This window comes from Vitis riparia, chromosome 11, assembly GCF_004353265.1.
Source record: "Vitis riparia cultivar Riparia Gloire de Montpellier isolate 1030 chromosome 11, EGFV_Vit.rip_1.0, whole genome shotgun sequence".
Taxonomy (NCBI): Eukaryota; Viridiplantae; Streptophyta; class Magnoliopsida; order Vitales; family Vitaceae; genus Vitis; species Vitis riparia.
Window position 1 is genome coordinate 2,109,224 of NC_048441.1, and position 17,985 is coordinate 2,127,208.

Here is a 17,985-nt window from a genome sequence, read left to right on the forward strand (position 1 = left end):
TGTTGCATCAACTGTCAACCCTTGCTTTTCATCCATAAATCTCAAAATCCATGGAGCAGTTCCTAGCTTCTCAACCCATTCCACAACCACCATCACCCCTTCCCCCTCCTCTTTCTCCTCCTCCTCATCCTCCTACTGATGTTGGATTAATTTTCGGGGTCCTGGTGATGACCTTATTCTTTAGCACTTACCCGATTTTCTTAAGATTAAATGATGGTGATCGTCAAAATCCAGAGACGGATATTGAAATTGGAGACATGAATCTTAATCATGATGATCATCACCCACATTCTCATGATTCCACTCCAACAACAAATGATATTTCGCAAAGATCCATAGAGCAGAAGTTGATGGAAATGGCACCGAGCTTTGTATATGGGGGTGAAGGTGGAGGAGTAAAGTGCAGTACTAGTGAATGTGTGATTTGTTGGGAAGATTTTGAAGATGGAGAGATATGTAGGGTTCTTCCTGCATGCAACCATGTCTTCCATAAAGCTTGTGTGGGCTTATGGTTAATGGAAAAAAGGGTTTGCCCCCTTTGCCGTGTTTGTGTTGACATTTAAAGCTCATTTAGAATTTTCTTGATTTTTAATTTTAAATTTTAGGACCATGTAGAGGGCCTTATTGTAACTAACCCTACTAAATAGGATTGAAAATACTATTTTTTTTTATAATTATTTTGTAATTAAAGTTAATATTTAAAGAGATTTGAATGCATACATGTCATAGTTTTAATTCTTCAAAATGTTATTAATTTTTTAAGACAATATTTGATTGATGATACCCTATTGGTTGTTGCACGGCAAACATTCAACACCTCGAAGTTTGGATCCCCCTGCGAAGAGCTCTAAGGGGGTTCTTCGATCTTATCCCATGTTTGATTGATGATAAGATAGAATAAGTTATCTTATCGATATTATGTGTTCAACCAAATATAGAATGAGATAATATGGAATGGGATTAATGATGGATGATATGGAATAAGATAAGCAGTGATTTATATTATATATATATCCTTTTCATAGAAGATAATTTAATCATAAGCTAAGATGCAACATATACATATCTCATGTATTATAAATTTATTTTTAAATTTTTTTATACTACTTATGTTGCAAAATAAATTTTTTATTATAAAATTAAATTTATGGTTAAAAAATAATTATAAAATATTTATAAAATCTATTATAAAATAATATTAATATATGTATTATTTAATTACATATAAATTATTTTTATACATTGAAAAACATACTATAAAAAAAATTATTTATAAAGTTTAAACATTTTGATCATTAATCTATATTACTTATAAAAGTACGAGTTGTTTTTCATTTTTTTTATTTCCTGAAATACCCTTATCAATACTAATAATCTTTTCAAAATAATTTAATATTTTCATTTTATTACGATTTTAATTATTTGAGGTAACACAAACCATCCTTAAAATTACCATCACAAACCTAAAAGGTAATTCAAAATTTAATATTTTTCATACTCATAATCAACTTAAATGAGAATTTAATCTTTTCATTTTCTTAGGATTAACAAAAATCATTCCTAAAATTGGAATCACAAATCTAAAAGGTAATGGAAATTTTAATCTTTTCATTTGCCTCTAATTTCTATTCCATCAACTGTTTTAATAGTGATTTAATTTAAGGTTTTAATTATTTGACACAACGGTTCATAACTTCATTTTAATTTTTAATCAAACTCAATCCTAAAAACTATTCTCAGGAAACTATAAAAGAAAAGATTAATTTTTGTGGGAAACCTCTCAAACTAGACATTCATCTTTATCATCGATAGAATGTTTATTAGTCTCAACAATTGATTCTGGTTTATTTATAATATGTATGTAAAAGTCTAGTTATAGTAGGAAATTATCGCAAAGTGTTTTTCAATTTTGAATTTAGATTTGAAATGAAAGATAGTTAAGGTTTGCTTGGAACTCTCTCATAAATCATGTTTTCTATTTTTTATTTTCTTAATAACAAATTTGAAGTATTTCAAATCATATTTGAGTGTGTTTTGGAAAAATAAATCAAATGTATTTAATACTTATATATATTATTAATTTTCTCTGCTTATCCTAACTTACTTTTCATTTCTTCAACGAAATAAATTAATTTTTTTTTAAAAAAAAATATACATGAAACTTTTACTTTTTATAACTGTAATAGTGATTTCCATTCATTTTGAAATATTTAAATATTTTAAACTTTTATATTTAATTAAATAATAGTGAATTAATAATAACACTTATTATATTATACAGGATTATTGAATAAAAAGTTTCATCACTCATTTACATTATTTATTTAGACAAATTTAAATTTATTAAGAAAATTTCTTCATTGTTTTAAAAAGATGAAGATTTTGATATAAAATTTACCAAAATGATGACAAATTTTCTATTGAGATTTTAATTCTTTTGATTTTTTAAAATATTTTTAAAACAAAACTTATTTTTCTTTTATATATTTTTCATTTGATTGAATAATTTGATATATTATATATTTTTCTTTGATATGAAATTATTTAATTTTATTTGGATTCTATTTTCTGATATGAAATTATTTAATTTAATATGGTTTTATTTTCTATCTTTACAAACAAAAAATAATAATAAGTTTTACAAAATATATAATGGTTTTTAAAAACAAATTAAAAATATAATTTTTAACAACATAATATAAGTCAATGATTTTTTCACAAGGGTTTTTTAATTTTACATAAATTTTTTATTTTATTTTCTTTAAAAGAAAGTGTATCGAAAACCAATCATTAATTTTTTATTTACTTTTCACTTTTTTCATTCAAAAAATGTCTTAAAAATTATGAATTTCATTATCTTTAAAACCACACTATTAATATAATTAATGTTATAAAAATTTATCATTAAAAAATTTCTTGTAACCATTTCATTTTTCATCTTTAATTTTTTTTCTCTCTTTTGTCATTCTCTATTCTTTTCAAATTTTTGTCTTCAACTTTTTCCAGTATGTTATCCGTTGTTCATTTTTTTTAAGATTTTTTTATTGTTTAATCCACAAATTTCTTGCTCAAATTAAGTCATTTTTGTTCTAATTTTTTTTATTAAAAAACTCTGGTATAAAAGGAAAAAAGTATTTAAACTATATATAAAATAATTAACTCAAAAAAATTTACAAATTTAGTCTAAAAGAAATAAATGATGGTGTGGATCCTGTATTTCGCTCGATGCGTTCCCACTCGATGACAAAACTCGTTTTTTTATTGATTTGGTGAAAATATGATTTTTAGAAAAAGACTTGGAGTCACCACTTATTTTTATTTTTATTTTTAAATGGTAAACAAAATAAGAAAGAAAACCCTAAGTGTGACTCCTTATTTGGAAAATGCGGTCCGTGAAAAAACCAAATATGGGCTTGGGAGTTAGGTAATTACTTATCGAGAAGGTACGGTAAGGACCGCAACACCCCTCTAAGTCCCTAAAAACGATCTCTACTAATAAGATGAAACAAGTATGACAATTGATAAGGAAATCAATGGATACTAATGAAATGATAAAGTAATAAAACTAATCACGTGTAAGAGTAAACAAAATGAGAGTGATAGCGTACATTGACAACAAGTAATAACGCGCTATCATGGAAATAGGGTTAGCTCAAGTATAAAATCATCACATGCATATCAAATAGCAAAACTAAGATCAAACAACATTCATTAAGTATACAAGGTGACAATCAGAAGAGAAAACTCATATGTAGGGCCCCTACCAAAGCCAAATTTATCTTGCATGAATTAGTCTCACAAATTCCATTATTTTGGAATTATGAAAAATTCATTATTGCTTATTTAAAATCAAGAGAAACAGAAAATTATTTGAAAATCGATGAAAATTTGTGCAAGTGCTTACCAAAATGAGAATGACAACAACTTTATTTAAAAACGAGATTTTTAGCAACCTAAAACCCTAATAAAAGATGAAAAGATGTAGAATTGAAAAAATATTTGACAAAATGAGTGAAATTAAAACTATTCAGAAGAAAACTAGAGTTTTGAAATTTATTTGAAGATTGAAGTCTCGAAAATTATTTGAAAATTGAAGTTTTGAAAATTAAATTTAAGAATTGGATTTTGGGAAATTAAATTTGAAGATGGATTTTAAAAAAATGAATAAATAAATAAATAAAATAATGATAACAAAAATAATAACGACTAAATAAATAAATGTGAAAATTGGAATTTTGGAAATTGGGAATTAAATTTGGAAATCGGAATTTTGAAGAATTATTTAAAGATGGAATTTTAAAAATAAATAAATAAATAGAATAATAATAATAATAACGAACTTAACAATGATTAAATAAATGAATGTGAAAATTGGAATTTTGGAAATTGGGAATTAAGTTGGAAATCGGAATTTTGAAGAATTATTTAAGGATGTAATTTTAAAAATAAATAAGTAGAATAATAATTATAACGAAAATAATAATGATTAAATAAATAAATGTGAAAATTGGAATTTTGGAAATTAGGAATTAAATTTGGAAATTGGAATTTTGAAAAATTATTTAAATATGGGATTTTAAAAATAAATAAATAAATAAATAGAATAATAATAATAACGAAAATAATAATGATTAAATAAATAAATGTGAAAATTGGAATTTTGGAAATTGGCAATTAAATTTGGAAATTGAAATTTTGAAGAGTTATTTAAAGATAGAATTTTAAAAATAAATAAATAAATATAATAATAATAATAATAATAACAAAAATAATAATGATTAAATAAACAAATATGAAAATTGGAATTTTGGAAATTGAGAATCAAATTTGGAAATCGGAATTTTGAAGAGTTATTTAAAGATGAAAATTTAAAAATAAATAATAATAATAACGATAATAACAATGATTAAATAAATAAATGTAAAAATTGGAATTTTGGAAATTGATAATTAAATTTGAAAATCGGGATTTTGAAGAATTACTTGATAATGGAATTTAAAAATAAATAAATAAACAAATGAATAATAATGATAATAATAATAATAATAATAATAATAATAATAAAGTAAATGTGAAAACAACAATAATAATAATACTAATAAAAATAATAAAATAAATAAATATGAAAATTGGAATTTTGTAAATTGGAAATTAAATTTGGAAATTGAGATTTTGAAGAATTACTTGATAATGAAATTTAAAAATAAATAATAATGATAATGATAATAATAATGATAATGATAATAATAATAATAATAATAATAATAATAATAATAATAATAATAATAATAATAATAAAATAAATAAATATAAAAATTGGAATTTTGTAAATTGGAAATTAAATTTGGAATTTGGGATTTTGAAGAATTACTGGATAATGGAATTTAAAAATAAATAAATAAATAATAATGATAATAATAATAATAATAACAATTAAGTAAATGTGAAAACAATAATAATAATAATAATAATAATAAATAAATAAATGTGAAAATTGGAATTTTGAATTTGACATAAAATAATTCTCCTTATTTTCATATTAACGTCTTTTTAATTGAAATTATTTTTATTAAATTGGATTTACTTAATAAAATTTTATTAAAAGCAAGATTTTAATCTTATAGATAATTATTTTATTTATTTATTTTTTTCTATAGGCAAGTTTATTTCGAACTTTAACGATAAAATGACAACAAAGCAAAAGAAACGTGGGTGCTAATTATGGTAAAAGCTTGGGGCGTTTACTTGAATGGGTTTCTGCAACTACAAGTAAAAAACACCAAACTTTATTTGGCAAAGGCACTTCCACTCTCTCCCTTACTATGCTTCACGTGCCATCACACACTCCACCAAAATGACACCGCATCAAAACTCCAAATGCATCCCCATTCTTCATTATCGATTTCTTCTTCTTCTTTTTCCCACCAAGCGCCATGAACTGCAACCCCGCTGTAAGTGTAAGCTGCCCATTTCCACTTCCTTTCTCGGATTCTCCATTCCCAAGCTGAGAAAACCACAATGTATTATGTGGGCAAAGCCACCAAGATCTTCATCTTCATCGTCACCGTCCTCGCTGTCACCGGACTAGTCATCGATTTCGGTCTCTTCCGCCACAACATCTAGAAGACCCACAAATGCTTCGGCGAAATGGGTTGCCGATTTTCGACGAATAGAGTGTGATTTATGGCGATTTATGGAAGCAATCTGTAGTAGCGATTTATGGCAAAATGGATCTCATCGACACTTGGACGGAAAATGGATGACTGGTGGAGAAAATGACAACTAGGAGCGGCTGGGGTGATTGGGGAATGGGTAGAGGATAAGCTGAAGGTGGTTTGATATGGTAATGGATTCGGTGAGTGAAGGAAATGGGTTAAGAATCAAGCATAAAATGCATCCCGAAAAACTCATATTCCATAAATAAATAAAAAAATACCAAAAACTTCTAATGCTCACATTCAGACATCAAAATAGAGTACCGGTATACGTAGAAAATTAATCCAACCATGTGAAAAAAAAGAACGGGCAGGTTGGCAGGTTATCGAAAACATACCTGTGTTGCTACTCCCCTTTCGGTCTTCTCTCATCCGAAACTGAAAATCCCTCTCCCACTTTCTCCCGTTTTTCTCTCAAGATATCTTTTTTTTTTTTTTTTTTTTTTTTTTTTTACTATCACCCCGCCAAAAAACCCTCATAAGCAATCTTTTTTCTTCATTTTTCGTTCACCCGAAAACCCAAAAACAGCTCACCTATCAGTCTTAAGGCCGCCTAAAATGGCTCACTTATCCACCGTTTTTCCTTAACCTCCAATCATTTTTGGCTACCCAAGAACGACTCATTCTCTAGGTGGCAAAAATAAATAAATAAATAAATAAAATAAAATCCACCTATCCGAGGGGTCTACAGATGGGTTTAAATTAAGATTAATAAATATTTTGGCCAATGACCAAGGTGGAATTTATTTTTTTAATATAAGAAAATTGGTTAAAAATAATAATTTTATTATCATAAAATTTGGTGCCAAAAAGTGTGATCTTATTTATATCTTATCTTTTTTTTTTTTTTTTAAATTTGGTTTCATGTTTAATTTAATTATTTGATTTTTAATCTATACTTGATTTCTATATAAGTCTTGAAATAATAAGTTCACATACTAATTTTTTTGTTGGACTTTTTTCATATTCCCTCGAGTGTTTTGGCACGTGTACACTTACTAGTATTGTTAAACATATGAGAAATTTCATATTTATTTTTAAATAAAAAAATATTGAAACACAATATAATATTTATTTTAAGCATTGAAAAATAATTTATACTTTATTTTATTTTATTTTTATTTTATAAACTAACTATAAGTATAACATAACATATCTTATATATTTTAAGATATTATATCCAATAGATTTAATATATAAAAATATCATATTTCATTAGAAATCATATCTTAAGATATGCATTTTCTATTTAATAAGATATGATATCCTAAAATATACATATCATCTCCTATCTTATCCCGTTAGTTTAATGTAGTTTAAATATTATACTTAAAAAAACTATATCAATTTATTTTTTGACAAGACTCAACAAATTTTTTTTTTCAATTATAACTTTTAATTGGTTAAAATTAAAATTAAACAACATATGATTTTTTTTATTAGTCCATAATTCATTTAATTTGAGTGTATGATAAACGGTAAAGGGTTAAATTTTTTCCTTTCTATATATATCATATACCAAAGAATGAAATAAACTTGTATTATTCAAGTTTATTTGTATCTCACGAACGGTATATTTTATTATTTTATGAGTTTTGGTTATAAATGAATTCTCATGCTATATGTTTTGCATAAGCCATCAATATAAGAAATTAAAAATTTTGGCCACCTTTGGTTTTTTTAACAAGGCCTAATTTGGTTGAGAATTAAGTTTTAAGTTAGAGCTAATGATTTATTTTGATTTCATAAAAATATTTTAAATTTAATTTATATAATATTAATGAAATATAATTCAAGTCTTCTTAAAAATGAAATTAGTTTTGTAACTATAAATAAATTAAAAAATAAATAGTTTTTAGTAAAACGTGACTAGTATATATCATAATAAAATCATAAATTATACATTATTTTATAAAAAACAATATTTTAGTATATGTTAAAGGAAAATATAGATGTTAACACCTCATAAAAGCAAAATCAATTTCCATTTTTTTGTTAAAAATAAATAATAATAATAATAATAATAATAATAATTTAAAAATAATAAATATTAATAATATTGTTTTAAAAATAAATAATCGAAGAAAGTTTAATATTTTTTAGCATATAAATGAGCCAAAATTTTCATTATATACTAAGAAATTGAATGATAAACTAGGAGCTATGAAAAACTAAAACTGGCTAAGAAATATTTTCTTCTAATTGGTTACTACAATGGTTCACGGCCTAGATATTTCTTAGTCCCCATGGTATTTGTTTTTTTGGTTGAATAGAAAAAATCAAAATATTTGACTTTTTCTATTAAACTAAAATAACTTGTTGATATCAATTAATATAATTAAAGTGAACTTATTATTAATAAGTTCAATTTAATTATGTTGATTGATATCAACAAATTACTTTTAACTGAATAAAAAAGACAAAATATTTTTACTTTTTCTACTTAATCAAAAAACAAATACCACACACCCATTGTTTTCGTATTTAGGTCTAAGCAAACAAACATGAAGTTAGCTAATCATTCACTCTCCAAACATCCACAAACCAAGTGCTAATAAATAAGAAAGTTAAATAACATTGGAAAATGCCGTATAATATCACCTTATTAGGATGAAGGACAATGGTATCTTAATTTGCAAATTTGATGGTGTCAACTAGTTTTGTAGAAATCATATTGGAGTATTTGATATCATCATAGAGTAGATTTGAGTAATTAATAATTGCTTTTGATAAATTTACCTTGCAGTATAATAACAGGGGATAAATTTCACAATAAAATTGTAGGGATCAGTAAAAGAATTTAATTGACATGGAAAGCTTTAAAATAGGAGAAAAAAAACATGTTTATATTTCAGAACCTATTTAAAAGTGATTCTAGAAAGTGTTTCTAATATTTCTAAAGCTTAATTTTTTTTTTATTATTCAAGTATTAAAAATGCTAAAAACATTTTCTAAAATCACTGTTAAACACACTTTTAGTCATTTTTCTCCCAATTGTCTCAGAGTTTTTAATTTCTTTAGATATTGTTTTTAAAAACCTTGCAAATGGATAAGTTGTTCAATTGTGGTAAATCTTCAAATGTATAATAGATTTAGATGAAATTAATTACAATATGGATCGCGTTTATATTATTTTCCATGTTCGTTACGTGATTAGTAAAAAAATGTTAGGTGCTTTACAAAATTTTATTTGTCCAAATTATAAGAATAGGTTTTGTAAATTATATTTTGGAAATATTATATGTTAGATTCTAGAACTATTAATTAATTTATAACGTTTAAATTGTGGGAAAATTTAATTTTTAAAAAGGGAGCAACTAAAATAAAATTTAAGATACAACTATTGTAAGGCAAAATCAACATTTAATGAACACATTAAAGTTAGTATAACAAGTAGACTTGATAGGAAAAAGGTTGACATACCAACATAATTAAAGCCAAAAGATAAATCAATGATTATTAACCTTCTAACTTATTGAAGCTCTTTCATCTATTCCTTCACCTGAACTGGCATTAAGGTTGTACCTGCAATGTGTTGAGACATGATTTGTCAGAACAATCCAAACCCGTTCGATAAGGAAGAGGTTAATCCATTCTCAGGTTTATTAAGTTTTCTGAAATTGTGAAGGAAAAAAAAAAGAGTCAAGGAAAATGGAAGAGAAAAATTTGAAAATCTGAGGGTTTCTATCAATACAAGAGTCGAGCAGTCAAAATTATGAAAGAAGACCTCAGAGGTGGAAGAAGATGGTTTGCTATGGAGTCCAAATCTTTTGAGATTTTAATTGACAACGTAGGAGGAAAGCTGAGATGGTGCATTTGGGAGAGATACAGAGGAATAACTTCCTAGATCAGATTTGTTGATGCAAGTCTTAGTAGTTTGTTGGCTGAAGTTGAGACTTGTTGTAGAGAGAGTGATGATAGAAGTTGGTCCCTCGTTTGGGAGGAGGGAGAGATGAAGTATAGGCTGGAGTGTCGTTCAAATGAGGTGGAAGTTTTCTCTTTTGCTCAGTTCGTGATCTAGAGACAAAACGATTTTGCCTAATTTTTCCAGAAGATAAGGAGTTGATTGGTGGATGGAATAATTTGGCAGAGAAGTTGAGAGAGATTGGGGTAGTTCCCTCTAGAGGTTTAAAAGATTCTCTATTCATAGAGGAACTTAGGAAGGAAAAGGAGCTAAAACCAAGGACTTTTGCAGATGTTGCAAAATCGAAAATGGGTAGGTTAGGAGACGAAGTCTGGTTGGAGTTGGGAAGGAGAGAGATGCATGGAAGACTGGAGCAGTTGGATCGCTGTTTAGTGGGTAGGTGGGAAAATGTTTCGACCCATTTCCCAAAGTTGGATTTTTTGAAGAACTGGGTTTATCACAGTTGGCTCCTCAAAGGAAGGTTGAACATAGTTGTGTTGGGAAGAGGACTCATGCTTTTTGAATTCGAGGTGTTAAGTGAGGCCGAGCGTGTTCTAGCCAAAGGCAAGAGAAGGGTTAAAGATAACGTCTTATTTTTGGAAAAATGGTACCCAGAGGTGAGGTGCTTTTGTAATGGAGCCAACATTAACAAGGCTTGGGTGAGAATGGTGGGTCTTCCTCTTCACCTTTGGAGTCGCGAGGTGTTTAAATTGATAGGTGGTAGTTGTGGAGGTTTCATTGTAGTGGACGAAAATACGGATTCTATGGCAGAGTTACAATGGGCTAGAATTTTGGTGAATGTGGTTGTTAGGGGACTTACCTACCTCTATTTAGATTGTGGCTGGGTCAGGGTATTTCTCAATCCATCTATGGTGGGAAACCCCGCCTTGCTATTCTCAGGTGGTGTCGACGGGAAGTCTTCTCGGGGAAGGGGTTACAATGGACGAAGATGAAGCAGGGGGAAGACCACGCGCCGCGTGTAGTGGAAATGTGTTGGAAAAGGAGTTTCAATCCAAGGAGCAGACTGGAGTAAAAGATGTATCGCCCTTTGGAAGTTCTTCAAAAAGTGCTTCCTCTGATTCCTATGCAGGGGGAATTGGTCCTGAGGCGATTGTTGGAGAAGAAAGCCTAAGGAATAAGGATCAAGGTGTAGGGGGTGTAGTCAGAGTGGGTGGCCAATGTTTTAGGGCTGAAGAGCTTAAAATTGGGCATGTTCTTTAGGAGGCCCATAACAGAAGTGGGCCTAGGAAGGATAGTCACGAGATTGCTCTTACGGAGACCTAACTTCAAGGGGTGGAAAGTGAGCCAAGGCCCTTCATTTTAAAAGGTTGTGTTGGTGGGTTGTTCGGAGTGGGATTTGGGCTTGGAGTAATGGGATTAAAAGGAGAAAAGAATTTTTACCATTTAACGATCGCTAAGACAAAAGCTAGGGCATCAAATGAGGGTTTGCAAGCTCAAGATAGAGAACATAAGGGGCTCGTTTGCTTTCTCGGATGGGCTACAAGGGATTCAAAATCATTCACGGCGAATGTTAAAGCGGAGATCACTGATGAAGCGTTGGCATCCGAGGCATCCAGGTATAATTTCTTTCCTTTTGTCTTTGGGGGGAATCGGGATATCTTCTCTTCTATTCCTTCTTATGGGTATGATCGAGCTTTGGTGGTGGGGGAATTTTCTGGCTTGGGAGGGGTGGACGCCGTCGAAGGAGTCGGTTTTCAGGCTAAGTTGAGTGTTGTTTTGACTGATGGTAGTTCGTGGGTGATGGAGACAGGGGGAGAAAAGTCTTTGGTTGAGATCAGAGTAAGAGAAGAAGTTGATAAGCCCGAGTTTGATGAGACATTGCAGGAAAATGAGGTTTTTGGCAGTAGTTGGGATGATAGCTATCTGGCAAAGTTCAACAAATCTTTGGGATTTACGATAGAAGGTGTTGAAGGGGAAATCCTAAAATGGCTTCTAAGATTGAAAAACAGAAAAGACTAAGGCAAGAATAAGGGAATTTTAGGGATGACTAGGTTTGAATGGGAAGTAAAAAAGTTAGAATGTTCAATTAATTATGATGGAGTGAGCAGGAAAAATGGTTCGGACAGAAAAAGAAGGGGTAGAGTTCTGTGTTTTAAATGAAGATTAAGATCTTATCTTGGAATGTTCAAGGGGTCAATGACAGAAATAAGAGGAAAATAATCAAAGCCTTAATAAGTTCTTAAAAATTGGTTTGGTCTATCTGCAGGAGACTAAAATGTCAGACATGTCTCTAGGGGTGGTGCAAGGCCTAGGAGTGGGGAGCCTTGAATGTTAGGGGTGTAGCTGGAGGGGTGGTAGTTTTTTTGGGATAACAGAGTGTTGGAGTTGGTAAGGATGAAGGTGGGTATTTTTTCCATTTTCTGTCAGTTCAAAAATTGTGAAGATGGTTTCGTTTGGATTTTTTCAAGAGTGTATGGTCCTACTATGAAAAGATACAGAGAATTATTTTGGGGCCATTCGTGGGCTTTGGAACGGCCCATGGTGCATTGAAAGAGATTTTAATATGATTAGATTTCCAAATGAGCGTAAAAAATGAGGAAGGGTGTCTTATTCAATGAGAAGATTCTCAGAGGTGATCGATGATCTAGATTTGAGGGATCTCCCTCTTCAGGGGGGCCCCTTTACCTAGAGTGGCGGGTTGAACAACCAAGCCATGTCAAAATTGGATTGGTTTTTGGTCTTGGAGGACTGGGATAGCCATTTCAATGGGGTGATGTAGTGTATTCTTCTCAGGCCAGTGTCTAATCACTTTCCCATTCTATTGGATGGGGATGGGGAAAGGGTAAAGAGGGGGCCAACCCTTTTTCGGTTCGAAAACATGTGGTTGAAGGAGGAGAGTTTTAAAGATCTATTGAAGGGGTGGTGGCAAGGTTTAAGTTTTAGCGGATCCTTTAGCTTCATCCTTGTAGAAAAATTAAAGGCTTTGAAGGCTATTTTAAAATTTTAGAACAATGATGTTTTTGGGAAGGTGGAGGTGAATAAGAGATTGGCTTTGGAGAAAGTGGCTTTCTGGGACTCTCAGGAGAAGTTGCGTTCTTTATCAATGGAAGAACTGGAAGCTAGAAAGGAAGCAAAAGGGGATTATAAGAAATGGACTCTTATGGAGGAGATTTCTTGGAGACAAAAATCAAGAGAAGTGTGGTTGAGGGAGGGTGACAGAAATACGGGCTTCTTTCATAGGATGGCTAATTCCCATAGAGGAAGAAATTGTTTATCTAAGATCAAAATAAATGGAATTTGGTTAACAGAAGAGTAGGAAATTAAGGGGGGCATGGTTAGTGCATTCCAGAACCTTCTAGAATATCTTGGTGATTGGCACCCATCTCTGTATGGATTGGACTTTGATATAATTGACGTTGAGGAAGCAGCTAGATTGGAAGAGGTTTTTTTCGCTCTCTTTAATTTGAACGAGGATAAGGCTTCTAGTCCAAATGGCTTCTCTCTAAGTTTCTGGCATTTCTGCTGGGATTTTGTGAAAGATGAGGTTATGGGTTTTATGAAAGAGTTCCATGAGTAGGGAAGATTTGTAAGGAGTTTGAATTCCACTTTCTTGGTTTTCATCTCCAAAAAAGCTGGCGCGAAGGACCTTAGAGATTTCAGACTGATTAGTTTGGGAGAGACTTGTACAAAATGTTGGCAAAGGTGTTAGCTAATAGGCTTAAGAAGGTAGTAGGAAAGGTGGTGTCTTCAGCTCAAAACGCTTTTGTTGAAAGAAGACAAATTCTTGATGCTGTCCTAATTACCAATAAGGCAATAGACTTTTTGCTGAAACGAAATGAGAGTGTGGTGTTGTGCAAGTTGGATATAGAGAAGACATATGATCACTTAAATTGGAATTTTTTGTTGTTTGTGATGCAAAGAATGGGTTTTGGGGAAAAGTGGACTGGTTGAATTTCCTGGTGCATTTCCACTTAGTAGGCTCATCTTTAGAATAGTGAGGAGGGTATCTTTCAGGCTGCAGGATAAAGGGAATAAGTGGAGATGGGGTTTTGGTCTCTCATTTGCTATTCGCTGACGATACTCTAGTCTTTAGTGAAGGTTCCCAAGATCAGATGACTTATTTAAGTTGGTTGTTGATGTGGTTTAGAGCCATCTCAAGTTTGAGAATCAATTTGGATAAGAGTGAAATTTTACCGATAGGGAAAGTAGAGAATTTGGAGGATTTGGCTCTTGAGTTTGGTTGTAAAGTGGGAAGGCCTCCAATTTCTTACTTGGGGCTACCTTTGGGTGCGCATCACAAGTCCATGGCTGTTTGGGATGAGGTGGAAAAGAGATTTCGGAAAAGGCTTGCCATGTGGAAAATGCAATTTATCTCTAAAGGAGGGAGAATCACTCCAATTCAAAGCACTTTGTCAAGTATGCCCATCTATTTGATGTCTTTATTGCGTATTCCAAGAGTCGTTGGTTTAAGATTGGAAAAAATTCAAAGAGATTTTTTGTGGGGAGAGAGAGCTTTGGAGAGGAAGCCTCATCTAGTAAAGTGGGATATTGTATGTTTGGACAAAAGATAGGGTGGTTTGGCAGTTAGACGTTTTTCTACTCTCAATAGAGCCCTTTTATGTAAGTGGAACTAGTGCTTTGCGAATGAAAGAGAGACTCTTTGGAGACATGTTATTAGTAGGAAGTTTGGGGAGGAAGAAGAGGGTTGGTATACTAGGGAAGTGAGGGAGGGTTTTGGAGTAGGTTTTTAGAAGGAAATGGAAGAGTCTCTTCTGCAAAACAAAGTTGTATTTTCTGTGGGGGATGGTAGAAAAGTGAAATTTTGGAAAGATAAATGGTGTGGGAACTTTGCTCTTTGTAATTCTTTTCCCTCTTTGTATGCCTTTGCGGCTTTTAAAGAGGCTTGGTTAGTAGAGTTGTGGAACTTTTCGGGAGAGGAAGGGGTTTGGAGCCCTAGGTTCTCTAGGCCCTTCAATGACTGGGAGGTGGAGGAGGTGGAGAGATTACTTTTGACAATCCGAGGAAGGAGGCTTAATCCTAATTTGGAAGATAGAGTGTTGTGGAAAGAGACTAAGGACGAAATTTTCTCAATTAAATCTCTTTATAATGCTCTAGTTTCAAGAAGTGTTGTTCAGTTTCCTAATAGCATCATTTGGAGCCCCTGTATTCTTACTAAAGTGGTTTTTTTTTTTTTTTGCTTAGGAAGCCTCTTGGGGTAAGGTGTTAACTTTAGATCAACTTAAAAAGAGGGGGTGAACTTTAGCTAATAGATGCTTCCTTTGTTGTGTGGAAGAAGAGTCTATTGATCATATTCTAATTCATTGCACCAAGTCAAAAGTTTTATGGGAGTTATTATTTGCTCTTTTTGGCATAATTTGGGTCCTTCCTTATTCGGTTAGAGATACCCTTCTTAGTTGGCGTGGTATTAACATGGGCAAGAAGCATAGTAAGGTGTGCAAGACAGCTCCTTTGTGTCTTTTTTGGGCAGTTTGGAAGGAAAGAAATAGGATTGCATTTGAAAATGAGGAGCTTTCGATTCATAAGTTGAAGAATTCTTTTGTATGTAATCTTTGATTTTGGACTAATTTGGTTGTAAATGAAGGACCTCTCATTTAATAAGTTTTTTTTATTGGTTGGGTTTTAGTTGAGGACTGATGATTTTTTGTATCCCCTCTTTTTTTTGTTCTTGCTTTTTGGTGCCTCTTGTAGACCCCCTGTTTGCTTTTAGGTTAGCCTTAAGGTGCCATTTTTTCTAATATATATTTTCTTTGTGTGTTTGCTTATAAAAATAAAAAATAAAAAAAATAAAAAAAATAAAAATAAAAACCTTCTCACTTACTCTAAAGGATGTAATTCTCCTTAGCTATAGAATGTATATTATCACATATTTAAGTGTTTCTTAACTTTACGTGTGACACTTAAACAATTTAGACCTCTTGAAGTTGCTAAGTTAACTTTTCTACAATCTTAGCTTACGATGCTAAGCAAAGTTATGTTACTTGAAAGTTAAATGCACCAGGAAGCAATATGATAGAAGAATGAAACTTGTATTGCACAAGAACACTTTATATTGCTTGGAATACTCTCCAATAATAGGTGCCTTGGCACAATGGGGTAATCACATACACATTTAAACATATGAGAAATGCATGTGTTAGAAATTGTGTTTAACTCGTCTTCAAACAACTACTATATGATTTGCTATCTATAAATTATTAATTAAGTTTATGTATAGTTTGTGAAAAGCATTAAGGAAATAAAAAATAATAATTAGGGAAAATGATTTTCTAATGATTGTTTTTATCATGAAAAATTTAATTAAAATTTTATATATTTTTAAATTATTTAATTTTTATCTAAAAAAGGAAAAATAAATGAAATGAGTTTGAAACTAGATCTTTTTTAAGGAAGAAAGAAGGTCAACCTCACCTTAGTAATCACACCTTTGTTCCTCAACTATGATTATAGTCTCATTCATTCGTTGAACTTTGAGGATAACAATTAGCATGAAGGTCAATTACATCAAATTAAGAAGGAATCGATTTCTTTTGTGATTTCTTCTTTTTGCTCTTTGCTTAGCTACATCGGCTAATAAATGAAATGAATTTTATGGCCGTTACTTTTGGAGTCAAATTTTAGTTTGAATAGTGAAATTCAGAGGTGAATGATATAAGCACATCCAAAAGAATTTCATTCCTATGGAATCCTTTGATCATAGAAAACGATTGATTACATGCACATTTAAACATTTGAGAAATGAATGTGCCAGAAATTTTATGGCCAGCTCATCTTTAAACAACTAATATATGGTTTTGCTATCTACAAATTGTTACTTAAAGCTATGGCTGGTTCCTAAAAAATATTAATGAAAAAGATATTAGAGAAAATGTTTTTTTTCATATTTGATTTTATTGTAAAAAAAAAAAAATCAAATATAATTAAAATTAGTTAAAATTTTATTAATTTTAAAATCATTTAATCTTTATATAAAAGAGGAAAAATAAGGAAAATAATTTTAGAGCAGCGTATAAAAATAATTTCTTATCTTAATTTTTTTTAATTATTTATTTTCTTTTATTTTTTTCTTTCTTTCAAATTTTCCTTCACATTTTCTTTTCATTGCATTTTTTCTTTTTTTTTTTTTTTTTTTTGAAAACCAAACATAGTCTAAATTTGTAAATCCTCCAATCACTTTATTGTTGGTTCTTATCATGATGACACTATAGCAATTGCTAGGAAACTCAACATTAAATGCCTTTACCTCTTTCACAATCTATGAATATCTGAAAAGCATAGACTTGGTCTCACTTTTACAAGACTTCAGTCAACCTTGCATCCTAGACAGGTTGTATAGTGGGGTGGGTGGCCTTCATATTCTAAGGAGAGATGAGAAGTTTTGGGCATAGGATTGTGAGAGATACATCGCATCAATTAGTTTCAATGATAAGATTAGGCCAACTTTTTCTTTACAACGTATTTGACACACACCGGCTCCTTTCATCATTCCAATCAAGTGTCACATCCTTTTTCTCTTCCCATGTGGAAAATTTTCTCACATCAATTTTTTCTTCCATTTTTATGTTGACTTTCAAGAATTTCTTGAGTGAAATCATTAAAACATACATTGACTAAAAAATGAGCATTTGAGAGAGATATTTTCATTTTGGAACCACTTGACAAAATTCTTCCATCCTTCATAAATTTCAAGCTTACATATGCTTTGTTAGAGGAAGAAAAATGATTTTTTTTTTTTAACCTTAAATTTAAATACACCATAATTTAACTTGAATCTTGATAAAACCTTAATCTTAGATTGCGTTTGGAAGTGATTTTAGAAAGCGTTTTTACCATTTCTTATACTTGAATGATAAAAATTTTGAAGTATTAGAAATATTAAAAACATTT